Here is a 12,500-nt window from a genome sequence, read left to right on the forward strand (position 1 = left end):
TTAAGACTGACGAGATTAACTTCTGGGATTGTGATAAACAACCTTCATTTGAAGCTATGGTATGTGCAGACAGTGAGCTATTTTACGCCGCTGAATGTTCCCAGAAAGCGATAGTATCATTTCAAGTGGAGAAGGATGGCTACGGTTTGAAAGGTCATAATCTGCAAATGGTTAATCTGTACCTCCCTGGCTGGCATAAGATTAACAGCATGTGCCTTTGTGACAGTAGCCTATTCACATCCCATTGCCAAGGAATCAGCAAAGTCAGCTTAGAAAGTGGAGAGTGTATGTTGATGGTTGAGCTCTTAAATAAACCATGTGTGCTGACATGATTTGCGTCAGACATCCTTTTTACTAATCAAAAGAAAGCGTCTGTATGGCAACTGACGCAAAGTGGTGATTTACATGTGTTTGCTGGCTCTGACAGTGAAGAGGGCAGTGTGGATGGACCAGCCAAAAATTGTCGATTTAAACAACCGATTGGCATATGCACTGAATTTAACAGTGTCGTTTACATTTGTGATGCACAGACCAACTCCATTAAGATATGCAGTAAGATGACAGAGTGTTCCCAGTTTCTCAAAGGTATAGGTGCATTGTACATGTATGATGCATTCTCTGTGCACAGCAGAGGGGAAACCTACAAGGTTAAGTCAGTTGATGAAGCTATATCACTTGTCTGCCAGTGCAAAGACATACTTAATGCAACTACTGCTGACATACATAATAGCACAGGAATAACAGTGACATTGAATGGGCCACAAGGGCATGTCTCAGCCAATTCTACCAAATAATTCTACCAAAACACTTCACAGCCCACTGGCTACTACAGTAGGCCGGCCAATAATCCTCCATTGGCCACTACAGTTGTCCAAAAGAAACCTCTTAAATCGAACAATTTTATTGGTTAGTTTCTTAAAAACAAAATGAGCTTTTGATAATTTACAAATCAACTAAAAGTTGAAAGCTACCTTGAGATTTTCCAGCATCACAACAGCCCCAATCAGAGTAGACAGAGATAATCAAGATTTGATAGTATTGTAAACAAAACAAACTGAGAGCTGCTGGAAGACAAAAATCTACACCTGTCAAGGCACCCAACATTCATAGTTCGCCATTCGATTACTCCAAGGCAGCCAAACTCTGCCCTTAGGGTGGCATTACTAGTCCAATAACAAGTATTTCCATGATACAAAGATCAGCAATACCATGTCTCACAATCGGTACACCAAAAATAAATGAGTATCTTGATTTCGTGTCCACAACAGACCTGACAAACTACATGTACAACAAATTCGCCTGTTGATGTCTAGGCTTTAAGAGACTTTTTTAACAGGATACCATCAAAGCCAAAAAAAACATATATTGATAAAGGATTTATCAAGTTTAAAGGAAGGCTTGGGTTTAAGCAGTATATGCTTCTTAAAACCAGCAAACAGTGAATTAAAGTTTGGACTTGTGCAGCCTCGGCCGGTTGTTATGCAAGGAGACCAAATCATGGGTAACAACACCGGCTTGGCAAATGAACAGTTACAAGAACTTTCAAGAGAAGCACATGAAGAACCTCAATTCCGCTGAGAAAGAGAGCACAAGTTTCTGCTTGTCAGCAGTTTCCTTACATTTGTGCATGAGCTGTGATTCCATGACCTCAAGGTTGATGAAGTGTATGTGTTAACAGGAATGGGGAGCATTTGTTTGAAAGTTCTTTGTTGGACAAATGCAATTCAGAGAGGATTTTTCCAACTTCACAACCCTTTCCCTTTCTGCTGTTTTCAGGGGCTCATAACTAGGTTTTCAAAATTTGCTTGTGGTGGAGCAGTCTCCATCTTGGAGCTGGCTGCCAATAGTGGAAGCTCCTGGATGTCTTTGGCACCCAACCGTCACTCACAGCAATGCAAGAGACCATTTTACAGTTGTAGCAAAGTTACCTGGCCTACGAATGGAAGCGAGGCTGCCGGTGACCCTGTTTTGATACAAACCTCCGTGCTTTTGTAATGTTAATACAGACTAATTAGAATTACAACAACACAATTTGCATGATAAAAGCAGTCGGGGCTGTATCAATGCAAGGTCACCGGCAGCCTCGCAGCCATTCATAGGCTAGGTCGCAGAGCAAACAACTGTAAAATGGCCTATTGTTTATTATCACCGTCACTGTCACCCTCAATTGAGATGATGACCATCCATTGGAGGGGTTTCAATCCAAGCGATAACATTAAGCTACTTACTGCAATACATGAACTCACATGGACCAGAAAAGGATTTTTGTAAATTGAAATTTCTTTTTTGATGACCATCATTAAACACAGCATCTACATTTAATATTTCAAGTTTTGAATATGGTGTTACAGCTGCAGAACTTTTGAAGTAACTTCATATCATAAAAAGTCACATCACATTTTCCAATGACCGGTGGCTCAGTTGGTTGATCTTCAAACTTTTGTGTGGGAGATCACAGGTTCAAACCCCAGTCAAACCAACACTTGGGGTTTTAAAACCACTGAAGAGAGACTGCCCCCTTTGTAATGTAATCTGCAAAATAATGGTTAGACTTTCAAGTCCTGTTAGATAAGGACTATAAACCATGGCCCTGTCTCACAGCCCTTCCTGTTAATCAACACTGTGGGACATTAGAAGAACCAACACACTATTTGTGAAGAGTAGGGGGAGACCACTGGCGTCGTGGTGTCCCTCCTTTCATATTCTTAAGTGGGTTGGGTGGATGGATGAGATCAAATAATAACTGACAGCGGCTGCCAGAGGTGCCTTTACAGGCTTACGTCTGATCTCACCCCAGAGAAAGAATTGTAAATGGTATGTTAATCCACTACCAGTATCATCATTGGAAATCTTGTAACACTTCAGTATATCATTGTATCTTAATTATTGCATTCTTTTGTACAATATTTTTTTTGTATTCTTTGCATTGGACTTTTTCTTATCATTTTGTGATTTTTTATTTAGATTTGAATAACTGTATTTACACTGTACATGTAGCCGGATGGTCCATCTGAGTATGGAGGTAATGATTTATTGATGGACTATCCTTAACTCATTGACCCTTGGGAGTGGAACTTAATTGATTTTACTCTAACACCAGGGCGGTTCGTTTGTCATTGATTTATGTTAAGTGTCAGTAAATTGAAATAAATATTGTTCCACTGTCATTATTATCCGCATCACTGGTGCAGTACATGAATATTTCCTATCATTCCTGTACTGTCATCATCACATCAATAATTTCAATAAGTTCTCATACTGTTGCATGTGATTCAAGTACTGATTATACCAGTTACCACTGCTACAAATAATGATCACCATAACATTGACCCTCAACCGATTTAAATGCATTTTAAAGCAGTTAATATTGGAGTATCATGTGTCACTTGAAACATAATAACATCCTTTATTCCAATCAACATGGTTTTAGAAAAAAATCATTCTTGTGAAACCCAATTACTGCTTACTATTGAAGACCTTGCATAAAAACTTGGATATTGGATCTGACATTGACCTCCAAATTTTTTACTTCGGCATAGCATTTGGCAAGGTACCGCACCAGAGATTACTATCTAAACTGCATTATTATGGAATTCAAGGAAAATCACTTGCATGGATTTATTCCTGGCTTACTCATAAAACTCAGCACATTGTGGTGGACGGTGAAGCCTCTAACTTTGTGAAGGTCACCTCAGGAGTACCACAGAGCACGGTATTGGGGCCTCTTATGTTCTTGCTGTTTATAAATGACATTCATGAGAAAATGGATACATGTGTAGCACCTAGAGTTTATTTGCAGATGATGCCTTGTTATATCGACCAATTAACCCTTTCCCCACAACCCGGAAAATGGGGATCCCATTTCACCCTCTGGAACACACTAAAACACTTTTCCAGGAATTTGACTGCTAAAGTTTGAGCAATGGATAACTGATTATGAATATTTTGGAGGGGGGGTCTTACATATTGTGAATTAATCAACCCCACTATTCCATGTGCTTACACACTGAGCCACTCATAGAAAGTTTCAGAGTAAATGCACACCAAAGATTTGCATCTGTTACTTTACGCCATTTTTAAGTCCTGCGCATTCCATGTCGAGATCCGAGGAGGAAGCTTTTTCTGATGACAATCTTGGCGATATTTTTGGCAAAAGCGAAGATGAAGATGATTTTGCCGGTTTCAATTTTACGCTGCCAGATGACATTAACTAGGAAACCAATGATGACAGCGCGAAGACTCATAGATTTTACAATGAGAATCCTAGCAAGGTCTTTTGCCAAGACAGTGTTGATCTGACAATCAATGAATTACCTGGTGAGAAGCGACCAGCAGATATTTTCCAGCTCTTTATCAACGACGAACTTTTAGGAAAAATTGCTCCCTGGAAAAACGAATGGTTTCAAGTAAAGAATGCTTAGAAACCAGACAAGCACAAAGCAAAATTTGAACCCAATACAATCCATTGGAATCCTTCTAGCCACAAATCAAATAATTGACCTTCCCCATTACAAACATTACTTTGGTCAAGAGCAGTCAAAATGGCTTCTCCTTACACCTGGATTTCAGAAGGTATTCTTGCAGAAAAGATTTTCACAGTTGAACAGGTACATTTTCTTTTGTGATCCCCATTCTTTGAATGAAGATGAACGTAATTGTAACAAAATTGCCAAAGTGAAGCCCTTCCTAGAGCACTTGCATGCTGCATTTAAAGACAATTTTAATTGTGGCAAAAATATCAGTATTGATGAAGCTATGATTCCCTATAAGGGTAAACTTTCGATCAAACAGCAGATATTAGGCAAGTGCAATGGGGTATCACGTTATTTCCTTTTGTGTGATTCTGAAACAGCCTATGTTTCAAGATTTGAAGTTTACTTAGGAAAGGCAAGGACAACGAGGATACTTCAGCCATAGGAAAAGGGGGAGGAGATAAACAAATGACTTTCATCACAAAGGACATTGTTTATTTGTTGACAACTGGTATAGCAGTCTTGCACTGTGCATTTTCCTGAGGTCAAGAGGGATTTACTTATGTGGTATAACTAAAAGCATCTGCAGGGGGTACCCAGCCGAGTTGAAAGTATTTTGGGCACCAGCACAAAATCAAGGTGCATCTTTATTGAGAGTCTACCAGGGGGTTGTAGCTTTTGCTTGGAAAGACAGTAAGCCAGTCCACTTTCTATCCACAGCACATTATCCTGATGAAGTTGCAACCGTCCAGTGTCAACAAAAGGAGCAACGTAGTGGACAATATTCTGAGAAAGAGGTGCAGTTACACAAGATTGTAGTAGATTACAGTGCCAATATGGGAGCAGTGGACACTAATGAGCAGACAACTACAGTTTGCAAGAGCAGAAAACAACTTCACTGGCACGTGTCTACATGTAATTGTAAAGTTTCACGAAAAAACCTCATACAATTCCCACAACATAGGGGGGTCAATTCAGAGAGCATCTTCCCAAAAGTTGGAGACAGAGGGATTTCGCAGCTTTTACAGAGGATCTGATTCATGAATTGGTCAGAAACTGGAGGAGAGAACAAGCGAGAAAAGGAAGAGAGAGGAAGGAAACACCATTTCGCTTAGCAAATGTTGGTGAACACTTTCCAGTGAAAGGCGCGGGAAGTGACCACAACTGCCAAGCCTGTACGGAGAAGTGTTGCCAATTCATGGCAAATTCCTCAGATCTCCCAAGAGCACAAGTACCCCTTAAATTAAACAAAAACAACATTCAAATGTGAAGTTTCTTATTTATCATTTAGTTATTTTTATTCTATGCATTGTCGTAATGTGCAGTTGATCATTTTGTCATGAAAACTGCGCAATATACAGTAAATTCTTAAAATTATTATAATTATTATTTCGTGATATTTATTTATGCATTTCAAGGGACAATAACTGCTTTCAAGCATGGCACAGTCGAACTGACAAACATGTACTTGCATTGCTGCAGTCAATTACAATGTGTCTTTAGAGAAACTTTTTTGAGTACTTGAAACCAGTTTTGCCTTTTATAGTCTGGCACTATCTGCATGCTTTTGAGTGCATTCACTGGAATAAATCAAAGGCCTAAAACAAGAAAACATGTTGGCAAAGTCCTCAAATTGTTTAAGCTCAGTATTTGAAATAGTGCAGAATGATATTGATAAATTAGCCTCCTGGGCCTAGACATGACAAATGCAGTCTAATGCGTCTAAATGCTTCACATTGTCGATGTCACAAAAGAAGGAACCTATTTTAACAGAATATTGCATTGATGGCAAGAGGTTTTCCACAGTAAAAGACCATCCTTATCTGGGTGTTACAGTTAAACAGTACTAAAGGTCTAAGATGGAACTGCCAAATTACGAACATAGTAAATAAAGCTTATGAGCCACTTGGTTTTGCAAAACTCAATTTATACCTTTGTACTGAAAACACAAAACGTCTACAGTGTAGCTTATGTTACTAATGCAAGACCAAACTTGGAGTATCCTACAGCAATATGGGATCAATACAGACAAGACCAGATTGATGCAATTGAAGCAGTCCAGTGACAAGCAGAGTGATTCGTTAAAGGAGACTATAGCACTAACTCTGTGACAAAGATGTTACAGTCCGTAGATTTAGATCCTTTTCAATGAACAATCCATCGACTGAATATATTCTATTTAGCAGTCAACAATTTTATTGCATTACCTATAACTGATCATTTTTACTGAAACAATGTATTTACTAGGTCTTATTCATATAAATCTTTCATTCAAGCTCATTGCAATCATCATTAAGACTACTATAATTTCAGTTTTTTCCAAGAACGATAACATATTGGAACTTATTACCAAGTTATATTCAAACTAGCACAAAGTATTCATTATTTAAAGATCGCTGGGTTTCGGCAATTACAAGTTACTAACAGTTCTTTCTTTCTTTATTTATTTATTTCATTTTTTTTTATTTGCTTTCTAATCATTAATTTTCTAATTTATATTCTTAGAGCAAGTACTATTATTGCTTGTATATTTGATACGTAGCTCTTTGACTTGCCTATATATTTTTTATGTTATTTATATCAACTTGATGTGCAAACCTTGTCGAGTACCATAATAAACATAAACATAAATGTAAACATCTAAGAGAGCCTGTGTTGCTAGTGGTCAGAGGTTGGTTTGTAGGCACATGCACAGTACCTATACATGTACATCATACTCATGGGGTTTGTTCTGCAGCTTGAGGAGTTCTGTCCTCCAGCATGGTTTGTAGAGAGTTTGTTTTGGTGTTCACCCCCTTTTTTTGCTTTCTCTTCAGTCTCTTCAGTTACTCTTCTAGCATGCCTCAGGCCACTAACAAAAGCACTCCAGCATCTTTGGATATGGAAGACATGGCTTTATCATCAGGTGAAGTAATCACTTATTCAGTTGCAACAGCTGTCTCAGTTTCTCAGCCTGTGTTTACCATCTCAAGCAAGCCACTTTCTCAGGAATTTGTGCAAGCTTTGGGCCAATCATTCCCACAAATCTTAACTGCATTTCAAGCAAATGGAATGATGGATTCGACAAACAGCACTTCCACATTTCCTTTGAGGGATGAGGCGTATGCTTCAAACATGGAGATATCTATCACTTCCAGCTAGTTATCAACATCAGGTAATGTCGTTTCCTCTTTTATTTCCACTTATCCTGCCGTGGGAAATTTTAAAAGTAACGCTCTTTCAGCAATCCCGATTTGGCCTGTGATTACTTTGTCCAATATGCATCATGATTCATCAATGTTAATATGGTTAATACACAATATTTACATCTCATAAGTAGGCAAAAACTAGATGAGAATCGTGCTACAGGTATGGGTAAACAACATTTGTTGATTTTGGGGAACAATTCACCCTTGTCACACGGCGGCCATATTGTCCCGGGAGACCAAAAGAGCTTTGTTTTACCATGCCAAGCCTCACCCCCATGGTTTCCACTGCAAGGCTTGGTCGTGGTAAAACAAAGCTTTTTTGGTCTCGCGGGACAATATGACCACCATGTGACAAGGGCGAATGCTTGATTACTCAATTCCTATGCAAATTTGGTAAGATACTTACAAGTAGCAAACATAACAGTTTGCACGCAACCATTGACACATTCAAGCTTTCCTGCAACATTTAACCCTTTTTAACCTGATCACTCAGGAAAGGACCAGTGGATTTCCATTTCTTAGTTCCCAGACTTGCCAGAGAAACCCTTCAGCATATTTTACCACATAATTTTTTAGCTTTTTAAAGAGGATGAAATCTTGGATAAAACTGGGGGTTCAGTTCTGATGTTGAGGGACTTAATGAAGATCGTTTTGACATTCAAAATAGAGATTTTGCAAGAGAAGCAGCCAATATAGACATTGTTGACCTGGAGGTACGTGTAAACATTGAAGCTGTTGATATTGTGGATAACACTGGTCCAGGAAGACTCAAACCTCAAATGTAAGTGTTGATGACTTTTAGTGGAGCTTTGAAAAGACAAATATTGACATTCCTAGCTTTTCTCAAGGAGTAGAACCAACAAGAGTTATGCCTGAAGACAGTGAAGCTGCTGACTTCTTCCAACTACTTGTTGTTGTTGACAACCATATATTAGGAAACAATAATTATTATTATAGTCAGAGAAACAAATCATTTTGCTTGTCGGTCATTTCAAGCTAAACAAAAAAGATCCTGAGAGTTGGAAAGATGTTTCATTAAACAAACTAAGGGCATCTTATCGATAATGAGTATTCAACAATTGCAATGCTTTGGAAATTACTGGTCTTCTGACCGGATTTTAGCCCCATGGTGGATCCAGGGGAGGCCCGGGGGCCTGGGCCCCCAGCCCCCCCACCACCTTATTTTTGGACCAAAGCCACCAAAACCCCATAAAAAACCAAGGGCGAAAGGGCAAAAACAAAATGTTTGAGAGCGGACCCACACCTTACCTCCAGGTCTGGATCCACCACTGTGGCCTTCCCAGCATTTTTTCCAAAGTCATGTCTTGTGACATACCGTACATTGTTGTATTCCTTGCAGTCTGGAACATTCTCCAGTTGTATGACAACACACAAAAGCCGCAACCACCTAGGGGAACCAAATTACGACATGCTGTTTAAGCATGTGATCTTGATGACACGAAAGCAAACTTTCGCATCAATTACAGTCCACACTATGAAAAAGCTGTTGATGAGGCCATGATCAAAATATAAAATCACTGAACAATATTTGCCAAAGAAGTACATAAAAAAGGGCATCAAGATGTGGTGTAGGGCAGACAGCTGGATTCTTGTGTGAATTTGATATTTACACTACACAGAGTAACCTGCTGATGGTGTCCAAAATGGTCTAGGATATACCATTGTGACCTAACTATGCCAACATATGAGAATTTCGGTGACATTTTTTTTTACCTTGTATACGCTAGTGAGCAATCTCTAAAAGGACAAAATATTCTCCAGTGGTACTCTTCATTCTGGTAACCAGGACTTCCCTTCGTGCACCTTTGACAAAGACAATGAGAAGAGGGGATGTATGAATGAAATGATATACATTTAATGAATCATATACTGAACTGCTGATATGAAATGAAGTAATGCTATGATTCTCGCAGCTATGGACGCAATTTTAGCAACTACGCGGAGAAGCCTGAAAAATTCAGGACTTCAACAGGGTTTGAACCCGAGACCTTGCGACACTGGTGCGACGCTCTGTTTTTCTCCTTTCTTGGCTTTTCCTACTATAGTTTTCCCAGTCCGTAATGAAGCCTCGCTTGTTTTTTGTCTACCTTTGTCACCCTACCTCGTTAACACCCCTGTGTTGTTCTTTGTGTCAGTTTCGCTGGTATTGTTTAGTTTTGGCATAAAAGTTTGTTCCTGTTGTATGCAAAAACGTATCTGTAATCCGGAGAGTCGCACAGATCTTGTAAGTGTCATGTTTCTCTGAATTCGCTTTCCTTTGGTTTTCTATTTCTACCTTTCCTTGTAATCTCATGTATGTGCTCCGTTTTTTCCCTTCAGTGAATCGTCAAGGAAAATAAAAGTACGATATCAAAGTGTGCGCAGAGTGGTTAACATTTAATTCAAACATCTGGTGAATGTCACATTGTCCGGTACTAGTGCACGTAGGCTAAGAGTACTCTCTACCGACGCTGTTGAAAGCCTTCCCTGAAGAACTCAAGGTCAGGTTATCTGTCCAAAGTTACAGCACTATACCGAAGCATTCAAGAGTTGCAACAAGACAAAGGAAATGTATCTTTATGAGTGCTGAAAACCATACAAGCAATGGCACATTTGAAAATGGAACAACTGAAGAAAAAACAAACTGTTACATCAAGAGGAAGAAATGAAGTGAAAACGACAAATATAGGCACTCAGTTCAAAATTGAACAAGCTAATCTTCAAGTTCAATTAAAAGAGCGAACAGAACCCTACTGGCTCCTAGTGGACAAAGCCACAGTACCTCTGGTAGCGAGAGGAAAATATGCTTAAGAATCGTTCCAGTCAAAGTATGAAGCCACAAGGGTTCATGCTGGATTTTGTCTATAAAATTCCAGGAGTATTCAAGGAGTTTTCAAGAACCAGAAATTAAGTTTTAAAAGAGTCTTTACAAGAAGATTTCTATGCCATACATACTGTTTCAATCAGTGTTTTCTTTGCTGAAAGAGCCTACCTTGATATTCCTTACCACAAGTTAAGTGCACACACAGGCATTTTAATATTTGGTTCTAATGTTTCCCTAATAGTCAATTTTTGAAATGTCTCTTTCACTTAGCATGATGTAATCTCAACAATTTTCACCCAAGCAAATATTCAAGTAGTTTTCAAGCAGTTTTCCACAAAATCCTTTTTTTCAAGGGTTTTTCAAGCACCTTGAAATCCAAAAGACTGATCATTGGTGGCAACGCCTTCTGGGTACTTGACAGGAGACGTGGCCAAAGAGGAGAGCCGTATGCCATACGTTGCCCGCTTGGCTGGACTCTTATTGGACCTGCAGACAGAATTGAAAGTATGAGCCACCACGCCAGTGTTAACTTTACATGCGTGACTGAAGTTATTGAAGAAGATGATGACCATTTAATGCAACAGCTTGCACAATTCTGGAAGATAGAGGTTCCCATATCAGTAGTGGACAAGAGAGCTCTTGCAGTTATGGAAAGATCGTCAGTGATGGTAAACCAATCACTCACTTGCCTAATAATCGATATCTGCAGGACGGAGGCTTTACTTGCTGAAGAAACGGTTTTTTGTGAGACAGCAAGCTTTTTCAAGGGTACAAAGCTACTATGGAAAGTTATTTGAATAAAGGACACGCAAGGAGAGTACCGGATGATGAGCTTAATACTGAAGAAAGGCCACACCCTAACCCTAGCTTGAGCAATTTGCAAGGAAATTCAGTTAGCGTGGAGCTACAAGCAGCTTCTGGGGGCGTTCCCGTTTCATCGCTTAGCCTGTCGCAGCAAACGGCAACCTTTTTAGCTTCTGGAGGTGCCCTTCCGGAGCAACAGGTGATATCTTCACCTTCAGCCATGCAAGGTAGGCCTAATTTTACTGTGTCATCCTTTGTTGGCACTTTTGGAACCCTGCGCTCGCCGATTTTAAGCACGTCGATCGTGGCGGGCGCTTCTGTCCCGGTGCCACTTAGCAACAGCACTTCGGCTGCAAACCTGCCATCGGGACCACTACTCCAACAGCCGTTTTCCAGTGAAAACGGTTAGCCAAATTGTTGCCCGAAAGTACGTGGATTTGGGAGGTTTGCTTTCAGTCAACATTGTTCAGACTGAGCCTGAGTCGCAAGCATTCCTGGACGGGCGATTAGTGTTTTTGCCAAGTGCTAACAAGTAATGCCGATGCATCGAGGACATTGTGACCTGGCCCAAGCCTTTACAATTTTCATGCTGATTCTGACGTTGTATTTTCCCCACCACTGGAAAGATTTAACTTCTTACAAGCTTCTCATCCTGCACATGTACCGCCAGTTCAGTGGTCGTGTTTGGCTGACATACATGTATGATCAGGCCTTCCGCCACAGTACGCTGTGGCGACGAAGCTCGTGGACTGGTCGACAATGAACGTTCAACTTTACAATTTTCACTGGGGCCTCTGTGTGTTCTGGGTCTGGTGGTTCCTTGAGCGAGCTACCTGAACCATCTGGAGCTGACTCCTCCCAGGTCATTTGCCGGTGGTGGAACAGGGGCCGCTGTTTGGCACAATTTGCTTCGTGTCCGTTCGCCCATCGCTGCAGCACCTCACAGGTGCGGGTTCCCACCATGCATCAGAATGCTCCCATCATTTTGACAAAACATTTTGACAAAACATCTTCATGCAGATCTGCTTCTTGAAAACCAGGCGTTAGTGGACACGCCTTTTGTTTTCCTGATTTTTGCCTTTTTATGTGTTGATTGCCTTAGTTTTTTCCGCCATGTTTCCTGACCTTAAGTCATTGAATTACTCCTTAAGTTGCACTACCTCATTTTTGTCAACAGTAGCTAGATCGGGCCATATTTGCTGCAATAAAGTT

General features: G+C 40.1%; 1 long non-coding RNA gene and 1 pseudogene across 2 annotated transcripts in view; one reads left to right on the forward strand and one right to left on the reverse strand.

The window, feature by feature from the left end:
* LOC138008657 (uncharacterized) overlaps positions 1-12,500 on the forward strand; it is a 482,701-nt pseudogene that overhangs the window by 179,327 nt on the left and 290,874 nt on the right.
* The window catches only part of LOC138009028 (uncharacterized), a 15,165-nt gene continuing 8,436 nt past the window's right edge, over positions 5,772-12,500 (reverse strand). The window contains exons 2-4 of one of the 2 annotated variants that reach the window (XR_011124309.1): positions 9,395-9,484; positions 8,930-9,068; positions 5,772-7,659 (exon numbers count right to left, since the gene is read on the reverse strand). This is a non-coding gene — a long non-coding RNA (uncharacterized lncRNA). Of the gene's footprint in view, positions 7,660-8,924; positions 9,069-9,394; positions 9,485-12,500 lie in introns of both variants that reach the window. The other variant, XR_011124310.1, reaches the window with a different exon arrangement.

This window comes from Montipora foliosa, chromosome 6 (genome assembly GCF_036669935.1).
Source record: "Montipora foliosa isolate CH-2021 chromosome 6, ASM3666993v2, whole genome shotgun sequence".
Taxonomy (NCBI): domain Eukaryota; kingdom Metazoa; phylum Cnidaria; class Anthozoa; order Scleractinia; family Acroporidae; genus Montipora; species Montipora foliosa.